This window comes from Pristis pectinata, unplaced genomic scaffold, assembly GCF_009764475.1.
Source record: "Pristis pectinata isolate sPriPec2 unplaced genomic scaffold, sPriPec2.1.pri scaffold_63_arrow_ctg1, whole genome shotgun sequence".
NCBI lineage: Eukaryota > Metazoa > Chordata > Chondrichthyes > Rhinopristiformes > Pristidae > Pristis > Pristis pectinata.
This window is the reverse complement of record NW_026262571.1, coordinates 131,503-140,895: the sequence shown is the minus strand read 5'-3', so window position 1 is coordinate 140,895 and position 9,393 is coordinate 131,503.

The following is a 9,393-nucleotide window of genomic DNA, read 5'->3' as shown; positions in this document are numbered from 1 at the left end:
TTGGCACTTATTCTGACTGCATCCGGATCCCCAACCATTCCCAATTTTCCTGGCATGCTTGAATCAGCTTAAAGGCTGGGGAGGTTTTCTGGGTTTCAGCCCGTTCGTGGACTGACAGTCGATTCAGTTAAAGTGACATTTTGCAGTTACAGGGTTACCACTTTCCCGGTAAGGGTGGCCACTCGTTGCTCTGCCGCCTGACACCAGTTTTGTTTCTTTTTCCATGCGCACAGCGAGATCCATAAGGCCGTACCCTTACTCCGCTTTTGTTTGGGAAACCCTTCCTCATTCAACAGAGTGACTACCGTACCCAGGATGTCGCCACTGCTGCTTCCTTTGCTGCTCCCCAACACGTGGGAGGGCAACACACGGACAATGTGTTGGCCACTACTTCAAAACCATGGGTATTGTCCTTCAACCCCTGTACCTAAACTCGGTCCCACCAGCGGGTACGGTCTGCTTGTAAAGCGCTTTGCTGAATCTGACGGACTATGCCAACTTTGTCACTAAACATTTCAAAATTCCTTTCTTGTTATTTCCTGATTCAGCAGCAAGAGGTATTCGAAAACAAAAGGAGGCACTGTACACACACTAAACGTCATTTAACAAAGCTACTGTATTGGGATTATACAAAGTCCACTCAATAACCATTTCACTAAAATACAGAAGGAAAGAATACTTATCAACCATTCAGTAAATGAATCGATCTGATAGAATGCAGGAGCGAACCTCCGGTATCTGACAGTCTCTTCTTCAGTGGGTTCTCTCTACCTGGTGTCAGTCTCTCAGCACTGATCAAAACTCCAGCCAAAAGTACATTCTGCTTAGTAAAAGGAGCAGCTTCTATTCTTATCCCCTTAAAAACCCCTTATCTGGGTATTTTACCATGGTACCAGGTGGTACCTTCTTATGTCTAGGCACAGAACTTAAAGACCGAGACATCAGGTTTTACAGAACAACACATTTTTCACCAGTCACCGTTATCTACATCTCAAGGTTGGGTACCAGGACTCTGGTACGTTCGCAAAACATTCACCACATTCCGAGCTGACACCATTTTGGCTCGTACACTGTTGCACATACTAAGGAGAATCAAACATGTCTTTTGGAAAATTTAACTCTCTCTTTAGAATCTATTGAAAATTGGTCACTGGACAGATCTCAAAAGTTGAAAACAGAAGGATACTTCTCAGGTTGGCAGGTTCTTGAACCAACCAGCACAACCTCATTACTACAGTTTAGCAACATGATGATCAATTTGCACTAAAATGTTAATTTTTGTTTTAATTTGTGTTCTTTCTTGTAAAAAATGTGTATAATTGATGTTGACACAATGGATTCTGCAGATGCTGGAAGTTGGAGCAAAACACAAAATGCTGGGCTGATGCAGGGTCTTGACCTGAAACGTGGACTGTTTATTTCCCACCATAGATGCTGCCCTCCAGAGACCTGCTGAGCTCCTCCAGCATTTTGTGGATAATTCATGTTGATGTTTTTCCTTGTGAATGCTGCGCCTGTGATGCTGCTGCTGCAAGCTAGATTTTCATTACACTTGTGCATTCATGCTATTGTGCATGTGACAATATACTCACCTTTGACTGTGTGACTGACGGGTACTACAGGGATCGGTGTTATGGTCCCAGCCATTCAGAATCTACATTAATGATTAAGCTGATGTCATATTTCCATGCCTTCTGATTGTACAGAACTAACTGGGACTGAGCTCAGGGAGGAGAGTGTAAAGAGGCTTTGAGTGAGGTGGGCAAGGGGCAGAGTTTAGGCAAATGGAACATGATGTGGAAAAATGCGAAGTGAGCCACATTGTTACAAAACAGAAAAGCAGTGCATGATTTTAAAATGGTATGAATTGATAATGTGATATCGAGAGCAACCCATGAGCACTTGTACACAAGGAAGCCAAGTGGTGTATTGGCATATATTTCAAGATGATTTGAGTACCAGAGTTGAGATGGCCTGCTGCAATTTTATAGAAGCTGAGAGAACACACATGGAGGGCTGTGTGTGACATTGGTCTCCTTCCTTAAAAATAAGGATATACCTGCAGCAAAGATGCACCAGACAAGTTCAAGGGACAGTCTGTTTGCATTATGAGGAGTAGACTGCACTTGTCATCTCAACAGTTTGAATGAGAGATCTTGTAGAAACAAACAATATTCTTACAAGACTGAAATGCAGAGGATAGACTCAGAAGTCAGTCTCCGAATAAGGAGTTGGTCATTTGGGCCAAAGACCAGGAAAAAAAATTCAATGTAAAGAATGATAAATCTGTGAACTCTCTGCCCTAAGAAAGCTCTGGAGGCCAAGACATTGAGTTAATTCCACACAGAGATTGATGGACATCTAATATTAAGATAATTATGGAATATGGGGACAGTGCAGAGTAATCATGACCTTGATAAGTGGTGGCACAGGTTCAAAAGTCCCAAACAGACAAAACCTGTCTGAGTTCCACTGTGCATGGGACAGAGTACACATCAAATATTTCCAGTCAATGGTTTCACTTGGGAAAAACAACAGAGACTGTTTGTCGAATTTGTGCATTATCATCAGGAAACTCTCAAGATGGGTCCATTCTCTGGCTCATGGCAAGTCGTGAGAGCACTGAACAAGAGGCACATCCCAGATGAACAAATTCTAGATAATATTATTGTGTGTCATTCTCTGAAGGCAGCCCAAAATGAACACATCTCAGGTCTTTCCTGTCTGTCCAGATTTACACAGGTCACCACTGCATGAGCCCAAATCCCATATATTGGCAGAAGCAATGCAACAGAGCTGCGCTTCTTGTTCTGGAAACCAAGGACCTGGAATGCATCAATTTAAAGGGAATGGAAAATCAATCAAAATTATTCTCATACCAAAGGCAGTGATGTTCATATATTGGAATATTCTCATTTTCAAACTCAGTCCAGGTCTGGATTCCTTCAGTGATCTTAATTCCTTCTACCCAGTTAGACTGAACTGATGATCCACCCCCAGCCTGAAACAGATTGAAGAATAAAGAGAAAGTAAACAGATTGCACAACAACGTCAATAACATGCGACTGGGGTTAATATTCCAATGGTATTAACAGGCAAACATCACCAGAATAGCCCATGGATCCACTTATTTTATTCTACAAAATATTTACTCAGACACTCATGCAATCCATTGCACACTCCAGCAGGATCGAATGAGATGTTGGAGAGCAGGGACAGATCAGTCTGTGAAGGAGTATTTTCCCCAGGTCCAGCTCCTTCAGCAAGGGGATTGCACTGAGCACAGAGGCAAGTTTCTCAGTGCAAACATCCGAGAGACTGGTACCCCTTTAATTGCAGATCATAGAGAGAAATAGCATTAATCAGGGAAATCTCCAGCAGTTTGTTATTCATACTGACGTTAATGATTGGGCAGATGTCCCACAGGACTGGACTTCATTCACTGTCTGATGAGATTGGCTCTTCATACCGTCATGATCAACAGGGAAGTCGTCCCCTGAAATGAGGCTCCCCATCATTCAGCAGCAGAGGGCTTCAGAACCTCAGCATCTGGCTGCATTAACAGAAAGGTGTTTGCTGCTAAAGCACTGCCACAGGCTCACCACTGTCTCTGTCACTGAAATAGAACAGTTGAGAGTCTCAAACATATAAATATTCAAACATTACTGAAACTTTGAAAATAAGAGAATACTATTCAAAAGTCAAACATTCACTCACTGGAGATCATTCACATTGTTCCTGTGCAAGTCCCACTAACCGTTTCCCCAGAAGTCGCTGCTGTCCATTGTTCTCACTGGGTCCACACGACGTGACTGGTCTAACCTGCCACAGGGTCAGCAGGAGAGCAACCTGTGAACAGGATGCTACCCCACTGGACCCCATAGACCCTTCACATGGCAATACTGGGGCAAGCAGAAAACGGCACCCGCTTCAGTGACAGCCAAGGCTGGTGCAAGGAAATCCAGGTTAGTGCAATAGAAGTGCCGACACCCAGTAGAAGATTCCAGTGGTTATTACGACACTGTCTGGACATTATCTCATATTTTTTCTATTCTGTTTCAAGTTGCAAACAGATTGGTTCCCAAACCTCCTAGTTTTTTTTCACCCCAGATCCAGTGAGCTGTATGTGCAAATGCGGAAGTGATATCCTCATGACAAATAAGATACATATCTCACAAGGTGATAATTAGAAAGAGATGATTGAGTTACTGACACCCAGAGTAATGATCAGTATTCATTATTTATACAAATACTGGTGATAAATTAAAATAATTAAAAAAAAACACAATTGACTGTATTTTTAATCTATTTGGCAAGAAACATTCCACAGAGAACCTTGACCAGTTTTTGATCAAAGTCTGTGTTTCCTTATAGCTTTCTTTATCAGACTGCCGCTTGGGTCCAGTTGTATATCGTTTCATATTGTGGGCCCATGCCCATCTAGGAACTGGATGAAGGCCTTTCATATATAATTTTTTTCAATACATAATTGGATGAAAAGCATTCTGATTCTTCAAGAGCATGGAAAGCACTCTAATTCTGAGAGGAAGAGGTGACCACCTGACAAAGACCCAAGACTAGGGCATACTCTTGTCTGTAGTGGCAGAGGAAAGTGGTGAATGAACAAAATATCTGCTTCAATCTCTCACGGTCTAATACTTGCATCAGTATCTCAATTTTAGAGTCCAACTTCCCAAGAGCTACAGACACCAGTTCCACCCCCAAATCTCCCAGCTGATTAAAACCCAGGTACAGGTTTATCAGTGAGCTGTTTGTACCAAGAGCAGAGGCAAGATCCTGAGCACAAGAGACCATTAACAGGCAGACTGGAGATCATAGGCAATAATGGAAAGAAAGAGATGGAGCTGATGAAATCTCAAGCCTTAATAAACAACAGCATATTGATGACATTGATACTGAATGTGACCAAAACACAATCTGTTCAGATTCTGCTACTTACTCCAGTGTCTGTCCTTTACATTCTGGGTTCCTCAGAGCCGCACACACCAATTTCACATCTGAATCTCCCAATTCGTTGTTCCCAAGTCTAAACACAAGCACTCAGAATGAGAAACAAAGTGATTCAAATCCCTGATCAGATATGATATCTTTTGATATTTCAGGAAATTAATCACCACATTTCCCACTTAATGAAAAGGGATCTCACGCTCTGCTACCATCCCATAAATCATTGATATTCCCTGAATGAAGTGCTGTCAGTGTATCTTTCATGGTCTCATTCACTGATTAGAACTATCCTTCTTGAGCACAGTGACCAGCTGTTCATGTTCTGTCCTTTATTTACTGTGTCCCAAAAGTGGACTTTAAGGGAATGGGAAACCTGTCCTAGGATTAAAATGATAAAACCACCGTTCCTTGCACCAAGATTTCACACACCACATTTTAATCTGTACAACACTGAATGATTTAAATTCTGAAATGATGGTCATGGTTTTCCAAAATCGGTAAGTCCTGAATTCACATCTAATGGGATGGGTAGAATTTATTCTGTCCATTTAAAGTTCTCAATGACCCAACTGAGTTCATTGAGGGATGGCTCTCCCTCTATCCCTATTACACCAGCCCTACATTTCTTTCAGGTGCAACTGGTTCACAAATTTTGAAAGCTCCCTCCCCAGCAGAACCCAGTGCCTTGGGTTCATATTGTAGCAAATTCCCACATTTCCTACCCCAGTGGCCCACACCTTGGGAGAGCTGCATTGGTACTCCCAGGATAAACTCCACAACCTTGTCGTTTGTCACCATTCACTGGCAGATTTTAGCTCCCAAATATATCAGCATGGTTCTGACTCCATTATCATTAAATGGTATGTGAAGGGATGATCGGTGAGTGGGAGAATATGAAGGGCTGCAGGGCTCTCTGCTTTCCAAGTTAAGAACGTCAAGAAAGCAAACTCAGCCACTGACAAATGAGTGCCCACAGCTGTGCCTGTCCTCTGTAACTGAATGCTCCCATCAACAGTCCAGTGGCCATCACTTTTCCCTTCTCCTTGGCAAGAGGGTGGGATGCTCTGCCTCACCAACTACTGCAGTCAGTGTTGGCCTGGGTGGTCAGAACAGTGAGGAGTGTCATCAATGGACACGTTTCTGACAGTGAGTAAATTGGCAATATATGTAATTAATTAGTGAAATCAATGATTGTCATCTACTGATCTGAGAAAAACTCCAACTCACAAGGAGCCATTTCAGCTACTCCATTCCTTGGAATTACTGACCTTGATGATGCTTCAAATTTCTGCAATTTTAGCTAAAAATGTCTTCACCTTCCATTCAGAAGAAACAAAAGCAAGACAATTTTAAAATTTAGAGCAAAAGACAAAGTAACAGTTACCACAACTCCTGGCACATGTGCAGCCCGGTCCCCAGCCGCTGGGGTCCTTCACACTGAATGTGGCAGTTACACAGCTTGAGGCATTTTATTGTATTACAGAACCCAATGACATGAGACAGGACCGTACAGTCATTCGGCGTCAGTGGCAATTCACAAAATGAAAGTTCTCTCAATGATTCCAGTGCGGCCTGAGCCAGTCCATGGTTCTGTGACTCAAACAGGTAGTGCAGTGTGTTCAGGAGCCTCCTTTTACCAGTTTCACTCCCTGTGTACCTGATTTGGTGTTTAAATTCTTCCTTCATGCAGTCAATCACTCGAAGGATTGCTTGAGGAGGAAATAGAGCTAGAAACTCCTTCAGCCCCGAGCTGACCCTGGGGAGGACAGACCAGCAACAAAATGGAGAAATACCTCAAATCGCCCATCACTAGTGCTGTGGGCTTCAGTGAGGAGTTTCAGAATACCCCTGGAATCTTGAGTTATTAATTGTTCAGGTGCATACTACAAACTCTTGGATGGTGAAGTGTGGGAATGTGTACACCACACTCCGGGCACATTCCTCTCTCTCCAAAAGTTCCATCAGGAAATCAAACAGGAACTGAGAAGGCTGCAGATTGTACTCAATCAAATCTCTATCTGCAAACACAATCTTCTTCTCAGACACTCCTCTGAAGGCCATCTGACCAACCCTCAGTAACACATCATGGGGGCTTTCAATCTCACAGCCGTGGTTTTTCAGGGTGTTGTAAATAAAGTAGGAATATAGTTGGGTGATGGTCGTGGGAAATCACTGTGGGTCCCTGTGTCTTTGTATGAAGAAAGAGCCCAGTGCCAGACTGAGGATCCAACAGTAGGAGGGGTTGTAGCTCATGGTGTACAGGATATCGTTCTCCTGCATGTGTTTGAAAACAGCTGCTGCCACCGTCTGATCTTCAAAAAAACCTGTGGAAATATTCCTTCCGTTCCTCACCAACAAATCCCAGGATTTCTGCCCAGACACTGATCTTCACCTTTTCTAATAAATGTAACGCAGTGGGGCGGGTGGTCACCAGCACTGAACACCCTGGGAGCAGCTTGTGCTGGATTAAACTGTACACAATGTCAGACACGTCACACCACCAATCGGGATCTGGGCACATGTGCTGAGGTTCTGTGTCTCTCTGACTGTCAGCAAAATCAATTCTGTGCTTGAATTCATCCAAATCATTAAATATAAACAGCAATCCCTTTGGGTTCTTCCAGATCTCTGCCAGGAAATTCCTAAAGTAAGGATACTGATCCAGAACCGGTTCCCTTAAATTTATTCTACAGTTAAAGGATTTTAAATCCCAGAATTTGAAACGGAAGACAAACTGGAAATGTTGGTAAACTTTCCCCGCGGCCCAGTCGGAAACAATCTTTTGCACCATTGTTGTTTTCCCGATCCCCGGGACTCCGGCCACTGCAGCCGAACTCCCAGATTTGGATTTACTCTGAGAAAAGCTGCTCCTGAACAATTGATCAGCCCGTATTTTTTCCAGCTCTTCCCGGAGATGTTTCTCTCCACTCCTCATGGTCCCGGCCTCTTTCCAACAGATCCTTGTTCCACAAATCTCCGATTCTCGAACAGTAGAACTGAGCGTGAGCTCAGCGTATCGATCAACCAGCTGGAAAACCTTCACCTTCTCCCTCATCAGGATCGTGTTCACGCTCAGTGTTTCAGTCTGTGCCCGCAGAGCCCTTGTGTTTCTGTTGAACATCTTCCATGGGAACAGAAAAAGTGTCAACAACATTACATGTTTTAACTGAAAGAATATCAAAATTCTGACTCAACACTCAGTGTACAAGGTTACAATTACTTCAATTAATTGCAGAATATAAACTTCAGTGAGCAACAGACAAAAAAACATCAGCTTATCATATTCAGAACCGAGCCGTGAAGGTGAATGTTCCTCCTGATAATTTCAAGTATCCTGCCAGCATGCATTATGGTAGACTCCTCCCTTTAAACTACAGCGAGCACACTTCCTTTGGACCACATCTTGAAAGCTCCTCTATAAATCTGTAAGAAGTTGTTGAACCACTCATTGGGCATTCTGCGAAAGAGGAAAATGGACAATCACAGGTGTTTTTAATATTAAAGTGGAAAAAAAGATGTGCTGGGTGCATTCAGCAGATCAGGCAGCGTCTGTGAGAGGAGAAGCCATGTTAACATTGCAGGTCCATGACATTACAGAATAATTAAATAAAAACAGTATCTTCAGTTGCAGAGAAGGGAGAAGTGGGGAGAGTGAAAGGGTGGAGACAGAATGACAGAAATGGTGCTGGTGCAGGTGAGCAGAGGGTGGTGAATCCTTGTCGCCTGCAGGTGATCTGTCTGGAGGAGATGCAAATGGAGGTAGAGGAGAGAAGAAAAAAATGCTGGAACCATGAGAAGAAAAAGCAACAGGTCAAGGATCATCTGTGGAAGAGGGGAAATGGTGAAGTTGACATCACAGTTTAACAACGTTTCATGAAAAGAGAAAATACGATACAGACTGGAGGTGCGGGTGATCCAGAACTGTTGTATTTACTGGAGAAAATAGACATGGTATCTAGAGCAGGATTGAGCTGAAACATCTAAAATTCCTCCTGCACACCCCGACCCCCCCCCCCCCCACCCCCGGCCACAACTAGGCTGGAGCTCCTCCAGCACATTATTTGTTGCAATTGTATTTACTGTTGAACCCAGAGGTTAGTCAGGTGCCTTGTCAGAAGATTAGGTGTCATTACTTGAGCTCACAGTTGGCTTTGTTGGAAAAGTGTGTAGACCAAAGTCAGAGAGGCTGGGAACTGCAAGCTCAGAGTTCCCATAACCATGTAACTGGTAACGGTAGGGGTCATGTTGCCAAGTGCTCAACCAATCTTTCTCCACCACATCTTGAGAATATAAGTGCATTGACTTGCCATTGCAAGTGAATGGATGTTTCACCAGGAAGGTGGGAAGAGAAGAGCTAAAAGAATGCACGAATCAGAGTTTATGGAGATGAAATGGAAGTGGGGAACTGTTCCTATTGAATGGCAA